Source organism: Falco rusticolus, chromosome 12, assembly GCF_015220075.1.
Source record: "Falco rusticolus isolate bFalRus1 chromosome 12, bFalRus1.pri, whole genome shotgun sequence".
Taxonomy (NCBI): domain Eukaryota; kingdom Metazoa; phylum Chordata; class Aves; order Falconiformes; family Falconidae; genus Falco; species Falco rusticolus.
In genome coordinates this window covers 5,512,887-5,529,211 of record NC_051198.1, presented here as the reverse complement: position 1 = coordinate 5,529,211, position 16,325 = coordinate 5,512,887, and the positions used below count along the sequence as shown (strand labels likewise).

Sequence of the window (16,325 nt, the reverse complement as noted above, 5' to 3'; positions counted from 1 at the left end):
AGTGGCACAGGATGCTCAGCCACAGGTCAGGATCCCATTCTCCCAAGTATGCAATTAGTTTACAGCTGGGAATGGAAGAGAGCAGAACAGCACTATATTATTTGTCACGCAGCCTTGAACATTACAACCGTCTGACAGAGGGGGACTCTTGGCCCATCCACCAAGGTTATAACCTGCCCTTTCCGAAGAAGCTATTTCTTCACAGCATAAGGGACCTTGGTTTAATATTTCATCTGAAGGACAGAACCCCTATTAGGAACAGGCTCAATCTTATTTCTGTTGAGTAAAGGTTAGCTATGAATTTTCAAGGACTGCATTAAAAATCCTGGAATTTTACAGTACGTGACACCATATCAGAGCATTAGCATTAGCATTGCGAATGAACACAAATATCAAAATGGACCTTATAAAACCAGAATTCTCTATGATTTCTATTAAAAATACTCCAAAGTGTCTATATTAAACTCTTTAATGTTGTACAATTATGCAACTTTTCATTGCTTCACCTGAATTGTTATTTTCACAAACTAAACAAACAGTACTCCCAGCATTTCCCAAATCTCAGCTAGCAGCCAACACAAAGTAATGGAATATCTCCATTGACATATGCTGAATTTAAAGGTGAGATCTCAAAGTATTTTCTACCCATTGAAGCACCTACTGATATCAAACTAATACTCAACTCAAAAAATGAAGGATTTGAATTCTGTTGCTCTAGCTCTTATAGATCCATCTATAAAAGCTTTAATATTCCAAAATGACATGGTAATATCTGCCACAATAGCTGTTTTCTGTAAACACCTTGAATAACTCATTCGTTCATCTGCAGCCATGAACTTCCTCTTTTGCACGTCCAAGTTAAGAAATTCTTTTAAATGGACATGTTGCCTTAAAAATACAAAAACCTTACAATATTAAGGCTCGTAGAAAGCATCTAGGGACATTTTCAACAACCATTGTTTGGTAAGTTAAAGACAAATGCTGTACGTTTCAAATAAATACAATTACAAGGGGTTTCTTCCCAGAACCTTCAATCAGTCTCTTGCAAAGTAATGCCAATGAACTTGACAAGACATCAGGTTATATTTGTCAGCTGTAATGATATAAATTTATTTTCATTAATTACTCCAGACAATCACAAAGGACAATCAACTTTTCTATCTAATATTTCTACTTTTCTTCATTGAACCACAGATTGCAGCAGTGGCCAAAATTTGCTAAGGATCTTTGAAAGTGAAATTACTGCCTCCAAATACAGAAAAGCTAACACAAACCACCGACCTCACAGGTGAGATCTATGACCTGCATGTCAGGACATTGCACAGAATTAGGATTTGGTTATTGGAATGATTCTGTCCCAAACTGACATGAAAAGGCAGCAATCCAGCAAGATGTACCTCATTCACATGACTCCTCTCCCAAACCTCCTCAGTTCAAGTCACAGCTTTCCCTTTCACCAGGACCCAGCTTCAGTTTTAATCTGCCTACCCATGCAAACTAACAGGTCATTGAAGTGGGTATACTCATGAATTTTTCCCAGCATTTTTCTTCAGTCGATGCAGTAGGCTGTATCCTGAGGTTTGGAAATCACACCAGCACACACAGCAAATGAGACTGCTTCTGCCATCACACAACAAAGTCATCTTCCTATCACACAAACAGAGGATGAATTATGAACAAGACTTAAACCTAAAACTGTTCTCCCGGTTTTCAAGAAAGTTTAAATAATTCCATGTGCCAACCAAAAAAAAAACCAAACCCAAACCAAAAAAACCAAAACCAAAACTTCATTCATATCTCAAATACCTCTTTTTATTTCTCCAAAACCAATGACAGTACCAGAAAATCTACCGCATTTTCCACTATAGCTCAACTTTCATTTTAAAACATTTTGAGTTGTTGTTTACTGGTTGGGGGTTTTTTGTTTGTTTGTTTGTAACTACAGCATTACTTCATTGGATAATGAAGATACTATCTATGCTACCCCGAAGACTCAAAAGGCATAACTTCAGCACATGATTTACTATCAAATGCAGCTCCATGTGTATGTTGAAGTGGCTGCAGGACCACCTGTGCAACCCTTTAAATTTGCTTGCTGCAAACAACACTTACGCAATGGCAGTTTGAGTGTTTCCCCAACTCCACTTTCCACAAGAGTCCAATGGATTACACAATAAAATCATCTGAATTGCAGAGGAAGTTATAATAGCAGTAATAGCAAAGCAAGCACCAAATTTAAGTCATTTTCTGGATTACAAGTTTGCTTGTTTTGCTTTTACACTTCCAGAAAAGTTCTGTGTCATTAAATACAAAAATTTTCAACGTCTCATGGGTTACAATCAGCCATAAAACCACTCTAAAAGAAATCAACATACCTGAAAGTTTTGTTAGCACCTAATATTCTCTGTGCTGATAATTATTTCCAGTTACTTTAAAAGGCCAAGCTAATGATTACACTCATAGTAACAGGTGTGGATTATATACAGCTAGCAGAAATCCTTTCCTCTGCTAAGTTATGCCTCATTGCTATTCACCTGCAGAAACAGGAAGCCAAATGCCCTTGGGAGAAGACTCAGAGCTAAAGATTATCCACATAGGTGTGATACAGCTGGAAAACATACCCTGCCAAACAAGACACACCCTTATGGAGATACCAACAATTCAGATGGTTTCAGACTAGCATTGCCCAAGCCCACACTTTATTTCCACCTTCTAAAACCTTTTCCACCTTACAACAACCCTTCAAGGGTTTGAAGCAGCTGTGCTCACACCAAACTATTTACCATTGTCTGCTCCTGCAGCAGTGGGACAGCAGTATCTTCGTCAACACTGAAGAATTACTTTGAGCCAAGATCTCAGGCAGGAAAATCTCATCTCACAGTCCCAGGAGCCTGTAATGTTCTCTGCTCAGCCAGGAAGACTGTAAGACAAAGCCTTCATTCTGTATAAATTCTTTGGTAAGAAGACAAGCACTGTCTCCCAGAAGATGCCACCATGAAACAACTGCATTTAGCTTCTGGCTGAGAATTTCAGGATTCTGTTAGAGGCTGCCTGGTGGCCCATCTCACTTGTCTGCCTACCAAAGGTCAAATAACAGATGAAACCAAGTTTCAGTTAACTACAGAAAACTCTCAAAAGCCTAGCAAAAATACAGTCAGCGTGAAATAATCTACCAATATTTAATATGTTCCACATTGCCTCACCAGACCTTCCCTTTCCTACATCTGCTGTAGGATTACGAGGAAGGAAAGCAGTTTAGACCACTGCATCGAGAGTTTTGCAAGGAAGGTTCAAATTATTCAGGCCAGTGCTTGATCTGTCACTCCAGCATTAGACAGCTATAGATTATGAGGAAATCTGCATCAATATCTGCATCATTTTAATTGACTTTTAAATTGTCAAGGAATAAAATAATGCTGCCAGAAGGACAGATCCCAAAGAAGAACCTGTCTCATGGCAGCCAGCTGGAAGAGGCAGGATTTAAGCCAACAGCTACAATATCAGTCAACAAGATGAAGCCTTGCTCACACACAGGGTAAGCAGGCTACACAGAGAATGCCAAGAGACATGAGACTTTAAAAAAGAAAAAAAAAAAAAGGCAAAAAAGCAACTCTTCTTCCCCCCCAAACTCATGAGGTTCAGTGAATCCTGCTTTAGTAATACAGCTGTACACTAAATTAATTACTTTTTCCTGTCATCAGGAATTAGAATACTTGGGAGAACTTACTTTACCGCAGCTCAGCTCCACACCCCAGGACTAGTGTTTGGATCAGAGCTAGCCCACATGCTGCAGGCTCAGCAAAACTAACATGTGCCTGCAGCGTGTGGCACTGCATAGCCATGATGCCTCATAAAAATCAGCGTCTGTCTGACGGCAAGAAAATCCTTAAACAGCATGCCCGCAACTTCTATTTACAGCAAAATAAATGTAATTCAGAGTGTCACACCTATGTTAGACACCCTCTGTGGTTGTGATTCTTGCACATCTAGACAGTCACAGAACAACAACAGCCTCAACTTTCAGTTTGAGGCCCTGGGTTTATTCAAGGTACTGCCACGGTAATTTTGCAACAGGCATGGTCCTATCAGCATGTTTCACCCTTGCTCTTACGTGCCACCTTCTTTGGAGCCAGCATCACTCAGGCTATTCTCCCTCTGCCAGGTCTAACACCCCAGGTGAGTTTGTAGGGAGTTGTTGGGGCCTCAGTGTCAACTGCATCTTCAAGCAAAGCCTGCTAAATGGGAGCGCTCAGTGGCCTCCCCTAAGCCAGGGGAATGAATTGGCATGGATGAACTATAACTGAAGGGTCTGCAGCTCATCAGCAATACCTCACAGCACGTAATACATGAACAAGGGCTTAGAAGCTGGACAGCCCACATACACAGTAAAAAAAAAAACCACCATAAAATAAGAACACTCCTAGTATACTACGACACCAAAATTAAGCCCTGCAAAGTCAGCAAAACCCAGAAGCTCTTGAGTGTGACTCTTCTCATTTTATACAGCAGGCTGGACAATGTTCAAAGGCCTGAGGACACAGACTTCTATCCCAGTGTGTATTGGTGATGGACACACTCATGAATTATCACTTATCCTCTCCTAAGAAGGTCCCTTGCGAGGAAGGAATATCTGGGCACAAATCTAAGACAATGCAAAGCAAGCCTCTCTCTGGAAACCACTTTAGCTTCAAAATCCAAGCCTTATAACTGACTTTGTATCTTGACAGCACGCACAGCATGAACCCACTTTAAAAATACTGCATAACTGGGAATTTTCAAAGGCATAGAAGTTTATACTTCTTGCTTAAAAAAGATTAAAAAAACAAAAACCACCTAACAACAAACATGTTTTCCTGCTTCAGTGACAGACCTTCCCAATGCCCAGTTTGGCAACTGTAAAATCATACATCTTCATCTTACTCTGAAGTTTAAAAACCACACAATTTAGCTTGACTACTTAGAAAATGGTCTAATTGAAAAAGATTCTGAAGTTAAAACAAAATGCTCTAAGCTATCTTCCCATGGTTTGTAAAGGGAGGTTTTGTGGGGTCTGGATGGGTTTTTTTGCACTTTAATGTAATAGTCATTAGTTATTTGCCTCCTGACCTAAAGTTGCAATTCCAAAAGCTGTTTGTCATCCGCGTAACATTTTGAAGCAGATGCAAACTAGAAGTCTGCTTATAGCTCAGAGACTGCTAGGTAACAACCAGTACTCCTCCATCCCCAATTCCCCTGCTCACCCCTGCACACCAGCACTTTGACTATGACCAGCAGTCCAACACTGCACTGTGTATCATTCCGCAACTTCAACAGGCTTCTGACTTCCTGAAGCATCTCTCATACGCCACTCCTAAGTCACTTGCTCTTTAAGTAAGACAGTAAAAAGACTATAAGATGCAAAAGACATTCAAGAAGAGGACAGGTCAAACCAACACTTTATGTAATAGGAAAAGGCTTTTCTACATCCTGCAAGCATATGAAGTAAAGCATTTCATCCACTTTGTGATCAGCGTACATCAGTTTGACAGAATGCATAGCTAAAAAAAGACTTGCAGATCATACAGGATCTTGCATATGTTGTATTTTTTCTTATCTTGGTGATTTATGCAATGTTTTATTAATTAGTAGCTGTCTGACTAGAACCGAGTCTCTGGAGCAAACCCTACCATTTGTTTCATAATGATATTAGCCAGACATTCTCAAACCTCTGCTGGGAGATCACTGATTTCACAGGTATATTAACTTCTTGAGAGTTGAGGAGGAGAGGGGGAGGGAAAAAAAAAAAAAAAAAAAAAACAACAAACAAACCAACATAGAAGAGCACATGTACACAGGTCTATGTGACACATTTAAACCCCCAGAATATCTCTGGGAAAAAAAACCAAAGCACATCTAGACAGGAGATATGATTTATCCCCAGAGTAAACAGAATACGGCTTTATTAATCCACATTAGAATATGGCTTGTGTCTTCATGCAAATTCAGGTTAGAGTACTACATCTTCATCTCAAATAATAAATGCTGGGAAAAGTACACGTAGATAGAAGTAGCATCATAATATTTGTCTTTAACAATATCCAAGCAAGTTTGGATTTAAACCAGATTTTTTCATTCTGCCTTACATGACAGTAAACAGATACTAATGTCTATTCCTACTCCCCATGACTATAACTGAAGTCAAACATGACATTCAGGATTTCCAAAAACATTCCGTTCAGCGTGAGGAGGTCTCCTTACACTGAAAGTTATGAGTCTGATTCTCCAAGTTAGCTTATTTCATTTTATAGACACCTAAAGAAGCAAGTAGGAAAAATAGTTTCAAAAAAATTACAAGGGAGTATATCTGCTTCGCAGAGAGTCCTGCGACAAGACCCACTCCCAAGAAGAGCTCCCTCACACCCCTAACAAACACGGCAGGTGGGAGCCTGAGCTACAAGCAGTAGTTCAATCTCCTCTGATGCCCATACAGCTTGTTGGGCATCTTATCACATCTTACTTATCACAGTAACCCCTGGGCCTCCTTGATTAAAGGAGGGGTAACTACAGCCTCCTTAGCACAATCATCAGGGCAACTACCACTCCTGCTCAGAAAGCCCAGATCCATTTCTCGGCCATGTGCAGCCTGGCCCTTACGATACCACCCCAAGTTGACAAGTCAGGCAGTTTTCCTTCCATAATAAATATCAAAGCCACAGCTGCATCAAGTTGCATCCTTAGGCAGCAATCAGTTCTCAGTGTCAGCAGGATGCAGTCACAGGCTGACTGGCAAGATTCCCTCTGAGAGCTCTTTCCAACCTAGTGCATCCGATGGCAGGGGGCAATGACAGATGATAGCAAGCAATCATCTGTCACTGCCTGTGAGAGCTATATTCGCACACAAAGTTATTACTGTTGCAATTCTTCCAAGACAGCAAAAGGGGGAAAGAAATCAAACAAAATGCTCAAGAGTATAAACTGACTGGTAATAACCCCCTTGACCCCTAAGTGGAGTCCTCTTGATGCTCACAGGTAATTCTATTCAGTTCCATCTCCACTCGCTGAAACACCCAGGTTAAATTGAGTTTTGTCATTTACCAGATGTTACTGAGCTTCAAACCCTGGTACGTTTTCCTTGCACACACCCCTCTTTTATAGAAACTCATTACTGGTACAGTGAATCAAACTCCATGCATGTGAACATTGTTTATGAAAAGCTTATTGCCTCGCCAGAGAAAGGAAAAATCTCCACCTTTGCAGATGAGAGAAAGGGGCTTTTATTCAGCAAGGCACACGGCAATTCTTTTCTCAAATGATATGAAGTTTGTGTCTTGTATTTACTAGACCTGCAATGGGGACAAAAGTAGCCTTTTCAGTTTGAGTCTCTGACTTGAAATTATGCTATTTTTTTGGCATATGACTCCACAGCTCATAAAACACTTCTTCCTATGTTCTCAGACTATTCTGTAAATCATTAACAGCATGATTATTTAATATCAATATATTCAGATCACCCAACAGTCGATATTCCAAACGTAAAGCCAAGTCAATTAAACAACATACCTAATGATGCCAGGCTATTATACTAATGGACCAGAATTTACAATTTCTGAAACAGTCCATTAAGATTGTGTGTGATATGCTTTTAATTCCCCTATATCTTACTTTCAGTCATACCCATATAATTGGCATCTTTTTCGTCTCTAGGGAATTTACTGTCAACTTATAATGCCCTCATGATTCAGCGATTATCCTCATGTTGGTGTCATCATCATGTAGATTAAATTCAGACATACAAACTGAATACACAGCTGAAACAGCTGTTTCACCAATCTCAGCTACAGATGTTAAAGCTCCACGCTTCAAATCCCTCTTTTGAATCAGGCAGAATGAGATCGGGCTGTATGTCTCTCTAGATCCTGAGGGATCTCGTGTTGGTCAGTCACTCCCTTATTTCATACACCAGAAAAACTGAACGCATGTTGTTCTGTCTCTAAGAAAAGGTTCACAGAAGAAAGTCTAGTAGAAGTCACCAGCTGGATGCTTCATTTCCATCTCTCCCTTTTTCTGTTCACCTCCCAGCCCACTCTGGAAGCAGGTGGGGTGACAGGCCAGCCACCACCATGCTCTGCAGTATGCAGTTAAAGCTGAACTCCAGGTCTTTATCATCTGTGCTTCAGGGGCTATAGTCTGAGGCCACACAAAATCGCAGCAGTGATGTGAGCTTAACATGTTGTAAGTTTTACAACACGGGACTGTTTTAGCAAGTTTGGACTTCAATTATTTCAAGTCTTTGAAATCCTCAGATGCCAACAACGTCTAAAATTGATCTATAGAGCACTCTTGTGTTACTACTGATACCAAAGAATTATTCCTTAGGCTCTGAGCCGAGACCGTTGCAGACTGGCACTTTTGACTTAATTCATTAAAATCACCACTTCTGTTTCTCGTTGTTCTGATAATAAAATACCATAGCAACAAATGAGAAGCTCCAGATTATGCACATGACTCTGAAAGGAAGTGCACAGTTCCTGTATATACAAACTTGGATCTACTGCAGGATGGTCAACAGCATCTGTTACTCTAATATTCCACATTATTATAGCCATTTAGCTAAACAGATCATAAAAAGGTTGTGCCATTAGCCATCTTCCTGGCATAAATCCAAGGAAGTTGCTGAGTGGCCATGACCAAATACCAGCATAAATCCAAAGGATTTGGATGGAGTTGCAGAGACCATGTGCACTGTACAACCCATCCAGAAACCAAGAAGAAATGGCAAAAGCCATCCTTCTCAAAGGCAAAATTTCTGCATAAGAAAACAGAACATGCCCAGGAAATTCAGATACGAATTGAGATGGAGTGGAGCTGTACACACACGCACAGATCCTATCGGTTCTGCGTGGAGCAGATTTGGAGGCAGAAGGAGCAATGAGAGAAAGAAGGACACACAATTTTAGCCTGAATCCCCATAAGTCCTGAATGAAATGCTGGGGGGGGGCGGGGCGGGGGGTAGGCTTCACTGCATTATGAAATGCCTTATGTTACTTCTTGAACAAGAGAAAGGGCATTTTCAAGGTATTAAGAGTTCTTATTTCAACAATCAGCTTTGCAACAGAACTTCTGAAGAGGCTAAGATACTCCTTGCTCCCACTGTAACTACAAACATTTAGGTAATTCTCCTGTTACACAAAGGCTACAAAGCCAGAACAATTTTTGCTACTGAAATGTAGGAACACTGTGGAGGTGACTGCAAGTATTTCGGCCTGCAAGTCAGAACGGCTGACTTGACCTCCAGCTTTCTATCTTCCCAATACCCCCCTTCCTGTGTACCCTTCTTGATTTCAGTGAAAAACTGTTTGAAAGTTGAATGTATGTGAAAGAGGGATCTAAATTCAGATATGCAATACACTGATATGCAAAGGATATTGGTACAAGTTGTCAGTGACAAAATACATCTACGGTCAGTACACAGAAAACCTACTTTTAGCAGCAGAAAAGCAGTGCTGCTTTTCAAAGTGATTTTCTACATTTTAAAATATACTGGTTGCAAGTCCAATGAGGAAAGCTTTTCACCTCATCCATCTAGTATGTATGACATCATTATGCTCAAAGAAAACGATCGCAGCATCTCTGACAGGCTCTTCCCAGCAGGTTTCACCGGCAACAATATCTATAGGTTTCCCTCTTCCACTGTGTCTGCAAAAGGGTACAACACAAAGCCAGAGATCTATGAGATAATTTTAGACTTTGACCCTTACTGAGAATATTCTACATGAGTAAGCCAACTTACTCTGCACACAAGCAGTTTACAACCAACTCAAAACCACTTCAGGGTGTTCCAACATCAGGGGGAAAGCCCCAGGCTAGAGAACTCAAAGGGACTATCTTCAAATCATAGAATCATTTAGGTTAGAAACCAGCTTTAACATCATCAAGTCCAATCATTAACGTAGCACTGCTCAAAAGTATCGTACCAGATATTCTCCTGGGGCAGAGGAAGCATATATGATATATAATGATTCAATCTAGTCCTCTGCTGTGGAATGTGACTGCTAGGAAGGGGGTGACAACTGCAAGACTCTGACTGTCCTTGGAACAGCATTGCTGCTGCTCAACACACATAATGCCAGCTTCCCTTCAAATATGTTTGGGAACGTGTAATTACAGCATGCTAGTGAGGGAGTAAAGATACAGTTGTGGAAGACTGGCTAGCAGAAGCGCCTGACAGATGACTTAAAGATGTGCCACTGCAACATCGACTTCAGTGGCAAGGGTAAAAATAGCTCAGGGAAGTCCTAAGTCTTACCTTCATTTAGAAGCATGTTAATGAACAACATAGTCCTATGCTTATTCTATTATTTAGCAAGCAAATCTGGATTAAAAGCAGAAAAAAACACCTCAATTTTATTCTAGTTATTTCTTTATTTTTAGGGAAATCAAAGAATAAAGCCGCCTTTTGTAAGACACCGTATTGTTCTTAAAGTTCCCTTATAGTATTTTTTTGTTTTTCCCAGTCTCCAAGTTTTAAGTGCCTAAGACAAATTGCGTAAGTTTCTCTAATGGCACTCCCTGCATATTTTTTGGCCATATTCCTAACTTTTAGGCATTAGCGTTCCACTTCATAGTGCTTTTTATTAAATAAGGCCTTATGTCTAACTGTCCTGAGTAAACCCAAAGCAGCTAGAATAAAAGACAAAAAACTTCCTTCAGAATTTCATTACTGTTTTAACAGGGGCTTCAATAAGCATACTTAGTACCAGACAGCTGTACCTTGCTAATCAATATTTTTATTATTACTCTTGTTAAGCAGCACTTACTGCTGTTTATCAATCAGAGATAATCAGCTCCCTGGGTAGTAAACCACCTGTCCAAATTATCCACAGTCCTCCTAAGTGAGACATGTCGTACAAATAAATACAATACAATTCACACAGTTTATCAACATACTGTGATCAGCAAGACAGCATTCGCCTAGGTCAGCTGTGAGTTAGATTTCAATAAACAGTATCTGAAAAATAGCTGGCAGCACAGCTGTGCAGTATCAGCTAACAACCCACGTATTTCTCCAATTCTGAGGCAGACTATGTCGTCCGGAGCAGCCAGGGATGTACTTCTAGCCAGTTAGCAGCACACCACCAGTCTGATGATGTCTGCATGAGATGCAGCCATGGCAGTAGCGAAAGGCTCAGTAAAAGCTCTGCAGGCACACTGTGACCGACCTTGAAATCAGGGGTAGGTTCTGGTAATCCCCAGCCCCCAGACAGTAGAAGAGCTCTTCGCGATGTGGCACAGGGGGAGAATTTCACTTTTGATGTATAACTACAGCCTTGAAATAGCAATGTTACATATACCCACATAGACAAAACTGTTACTGGGCTAACTAGACAACTGAGTGTTTAACACACCCTGGAGATTCAGGATTTAAATACGTTCTTCAACCACTTGTACAATATTTTCTTGTACAATAGTACATCTTGCTCCTCTCACACAATGCAGAGTGCATGTTGGATAAAGGCATGTGCCAGTCTCAAAGACAGGCTCAGTCTCCCCACCAAAAAATTCAGATACTGGAAATTACTCTTCCTGAGATACAAATGAAGACAGAAACCTAAATCCTCTGTGTCATCATGGCTCCTGCTTCTTTCCCTCAGCACAAGCACATGAGGAATGACTTGACATCAGTAGAGCTACAATGTCATAAACCAGGCGTCATATTGGTTTTTGTTAAAAAGTGATGGATGGACAATGACATCATGAAGTCATAATACACTGAAAAACACACCTATGTGAAAAGATTAATTAGGAGAAGTAATGAAGATGAATACTCATTTGTGGCTGAAGAGCCCTAACTCTGAAAAGAGACAGGAGGTTTGCCTACTGACAGCACATCCACACGCACAGGTACACAAGAGTCAGGGAAGGTACAGCCTCTTTCCCCTCTTCTGTGGGTTTGACACCCTCCAGAGCTATTTCAGAATTTTAGTAGTAAAACTGCTGCCCGGCGGGGAGATACAGCAGCATCAAAACATCAGGAAAATTGATAACTCGGCTGCAGACAAGAGAATATGCACACCACCAGCAGAGGCTGCCTGCAGATTTTACAGACCTTCTAATCCAGCAGAACATTTGGATGAAACAGCGATGTAAACAGCATCTATATAGTTAGAAATGCTCAAAAATAACAGCCACACAGATACACACAGTTAATCTAAAACTCCTATGATTCGTAGTGTGAGGTTGGTTTTGTGTCTTCCCAGTAATGGGATATATATAGTAAAAGTTGTCGTCAAAGCAAAGAAGATGGGAATGAAAGATGATTCTCTAGGAAAGGATCCTACAGAGCATCTTCTGTCCTTACGCACTAATCCAAAATCAAAACAGAAGGCAGTGTTGTACAATGGAGTACAGTGTTGTCACTGTAGATACAGGCCATGGGCTTTATCATTTCTGTTCTGTGTGATGCCAGCTACAAGTATGCACAGCTACTGTAAAATACCAAGACTGCAGGAGTAAGCAAAAGGTCGGAGAGGGAAGCAGGGTAAGGTCCACATTTTTAATGGCAAAGAGCCTTAAAGCGAATAAGGCAAGTATTAGTGCAAAACTGACATTTCTTACCAGTCACCTGTATGTCAAGAACTTTTTTTAAACCCCTTAACAGAAAAAAAAAAAGGAAGAAAAAGAAAAAAAAAAAAAGAAAAAGAAACTAAAACTTCCAAACATATTTACCACATAACACTGATTACTTGTGGCACGCATACGCTCACACAGGAAGATCAGGTATATAGAGACAGAATATATGTTATTTAAAGATCGTTATTTTCAGTGTACTGAAAATAATGTTCAAAAAAACCTGAAAGCATAGTGGGAAGGGGAAACAGCCAGGATATGAAGCATTAGAGAGAAGTATCTGAACTGGCAGAGCTTCAGTAGAGAAGGCAGTCTGACAGGCATGCTGTGAGATCAGTTATCCTCCCAAAGATCTGGAAAGCTGATGTCCTAGAAGCCAATTTTTGAACTGTGCTAATAATAGGTCAGTCAGCAAAGCTGATACTGCATATTCAACCAAATCTGTGTACAAGCTGTGGACGTGAACATGAGACTTTTTAATTAAAAGAGGAGAAAAGCAACTGAAGGATAGCTTATTGCACACCACTGACTCCTTTACCACAAGCCCTTCTCGGCTAGAAGACAGGAACACCTCCAATACCAAAGCACACACATGGCAGCTGATTGGAACCACTCTGTACCAGGTGCTAATGAGGCAGTAACAGGCTGTCCCTGCTGCAGCCCCATTCATTGGCAGCATCTTGAATAGACAAAGTCAGGGCAGAGGGTGAAACAGGCACAGGGATGTAGAGCAGCACATTGCTGAGCTATGACAACTCATGACGAAGAACAGGCAAGTACCCAGGTCTCCCAGCTGTTTCCTAAAAGCATACATTGTTATTAATTAAGGCCAAGTATCGACTGCTGCATTATATTATGATCTGATGAGATGCAAATTGTAATAAAATTCCTATTTAAGTCACATAGCATGTGAGAGCTGGACAGACATCCACTAAAAGAAGTCACTTAGTGTATGCTAGCCAACTTGGCCCCAAGTTTCCTTCATCGAAATATTTAAGTTGAAAATTGTAACAACAGAAAAGTTTCCAGTAGCCAGATCGCAAACATCTCTTGCACAAAACCTCAAAGTTACCAATTTTTTTTGTAGCATTTAACATTCACAGCTATCTACAGCCAAAGCCTACCAAGTCTCAGCCCAGCTAAACAAAAGACAACCTACAATCCCATCTTTATAATAAAGTCACAACCCACTTTCAATGTTTTCACACTCCACAAAATATGTTAGGACTGTTCTCAGTACCTGAGAATTCAACAGTACCTAAATTTGGCTGACTCCAGAGTCATCCTCCCTTTTTGAAGTTCTTTGGCTTCCGCATTTCAGAAACTACACCTATGCTGTAGATTAAACCCTAAAATCATTTTCTTTTCCTGCCTCCATCACAGCAATAAGGGAGATACTTAGTGAAAACGGGTTACTAGAGATCTTCCGTGTTTGATGCAGTACCAGTCCCCTAATGGGCCTTGAACAATTTCCCTGTTTTAAAAGCAGAAAGATTTCCTTTTAAAAATGAAATCAGCAGTCTGATGGGAAGTTGACCTCTGTGAAATATTTCCTCCTATTTTCACTATCTGTAGCAACTCCCTACCACTCTCCCCACCTTCCTTTATTCCACTCACATGCTGATTTTTAAGCAGTTTTGAAAAAACATGAGCTGCAAGTTTCAAGTGACCATGAACTATTGCTAGGCTGACTCCCCTACTGTGTTAACTGTTGAGCTAGAAATTTTCCTCACTTCAAAATACAACAATCTCTGTAGTATAAACCAGCAAGGAGGCAGTGTTCTTTGGCACTGGCACATGGTTTCCAGCATGGACCCATCAGTATGGGTGTGAGCTCATGTACTGTTTGGTTTTTTTTTTTTTATTTCTTAACTCCTAGGTACTGCCATTACAGATACAGGTGAGGAGTTACTTCTATATTAAAGAAAGCAAATGCACAGAGGTGAACTTTCCAGGATTACTGCTCAGGCTGCTGTCAGAGACAGAAGCTCAACCTTTGAACACTTCTTTACCATCAGCTCCTCCAAGCCAGCATCAGGACCTCCTTGCTGAGAACTCCTGTTACAGATTAGTTAGTACCTACTTTTGACAAGTTGACTTTTATGCTGCATATCACAAAACTGCATCTTCACTAGAAAAAGAACTCACCTTTAGGACTTCACTTCCAATTTCTGCACTGTTCAGCCTATTGGGTACAAGAGTCCCTTCGCAAGCAGTTGCATCCTTGAGGAAATTCTCTTCCATTTCCCATTAAAAATGTGATAGACACAACTTTGGATGTCGGTATTTATGGGTCATTTTCTTTTTAAAAAGATTCTATTTGCATTCCAGCAACAACATCCCTGGTCTAAAGTTTCTAATGCCACTATGGAAGCTCCTAACATTACACCTCAAATTCATGAATCAAGAAGACTGCAAAACCAAAGTAAAGGGAATCAAGATGACTGCAAAACTGAGGTAAAGGCCCTGATTAATTGCTGTGCCACCACTATTGTTTTACTAGCTGCTTCAGGTTCATCCCAATTTCCAGTGTCATTGAAAAGCCAGACCTTCACATCACCACAACTCCTTCTCCCAGGGGAGTCCTCATCCACACTTCTAGAGAAAACTACTATGTCACCTCTTCCAGCATGCAACTTTCTTGTTTTGAAAAACAGATACCAATCCAATTCCCTCTAATTACGCCAAAAGACTAGCACCACCTCCACAAGACCTCCTCCATGTTCAAAAGCCTGAAACTCCTCACTCCTTAAATTTCCAACGAAAATATAGTAAGTGACCCCTGTCCTTAAAAAATCAGAGGCAATCTGCCCATGGCTTCGTGCTCAGTTCACACAGCCAGTAAATAGATAAAGGAGTTGTACCACATGGAGCAAGTCTTGAGCAACATCATTCATGGAATGCATTTAACTTCCCCTTCAGCAGGAAAGGATTATAATCTGATATCAAAAGGGTCCTTCTGGTAAGAAACTTTCCTAGCTTTGGTGTTACTTTCATTCATGCCAGTATGGCACTAAAGAATGTACATATGTAATTATACATAATGTTTTTACAAAAGTCAACGAAGAAGCACCACAAGTACTAGAGCACTGAGAACACAAGTCATTTAATACAGAATTTGCTACTAGTAAACCAAACCCCACTACATCAAGACCTAAACGTACAAGTCTTGTTCAGTGCCTGGTAGAATGCCAGTACGGTACATGGATCTATGTCATTCTGACTCCCGTGTTTAGTAGCTAAAGTAAAGGTAAATCCATTCGTATGACAAACCTCGTGATAGAGGTCTATGTACCCAACGCTCATTATCAGCCAGAATTGACAGTAAGAGATGCTGACTGCTGAAATGCCAAAGATGCTAGAAGAGTGAGGAAGAAGAGCAAGTTTTTCATTGTACATGTTAAAATAGTACCTTATGTGGAGAGACATGCACCTTTATTGGTGGGCCCTGTAGCAATAAGACAAGGGGGAATAGCTTTGAACTGAAAGAGGGCAGATTTAGATTAGATATTAGGAAGAAATTCTTCACTGTGAGGATGGCAAGACACTGGAACAGATCACCCAGAGCAGCTGTGGCTGCTCCATCCCTGGAATGTTCAAGGCCAGGCTGGATGGGGCTTTCAACATCCTATCTAATCTAAGGTGTCCCTGCCCGTGGCAGGGCAGCAGGAACTAGGTGATCGTCAAGGTCTTTTCCAGGCCAAACCATTCTATGATCC

At 40.7% G+C, this 16,325-nt stretch overlaps 1 protein-coding gene across 4 annotated transcripts in view; it reads right to left on the bottom strand.

Moving 5' to 3' along the window:
* PLCB1 (phospholipase C beta 1) overlaps window positions 1–16,325 on the bottom strand; it is a 401,171-nt gene that overhangs the window by 366,011 nt on the left and 18,835 nt on the right. The window lies entirely within an intron of this gene.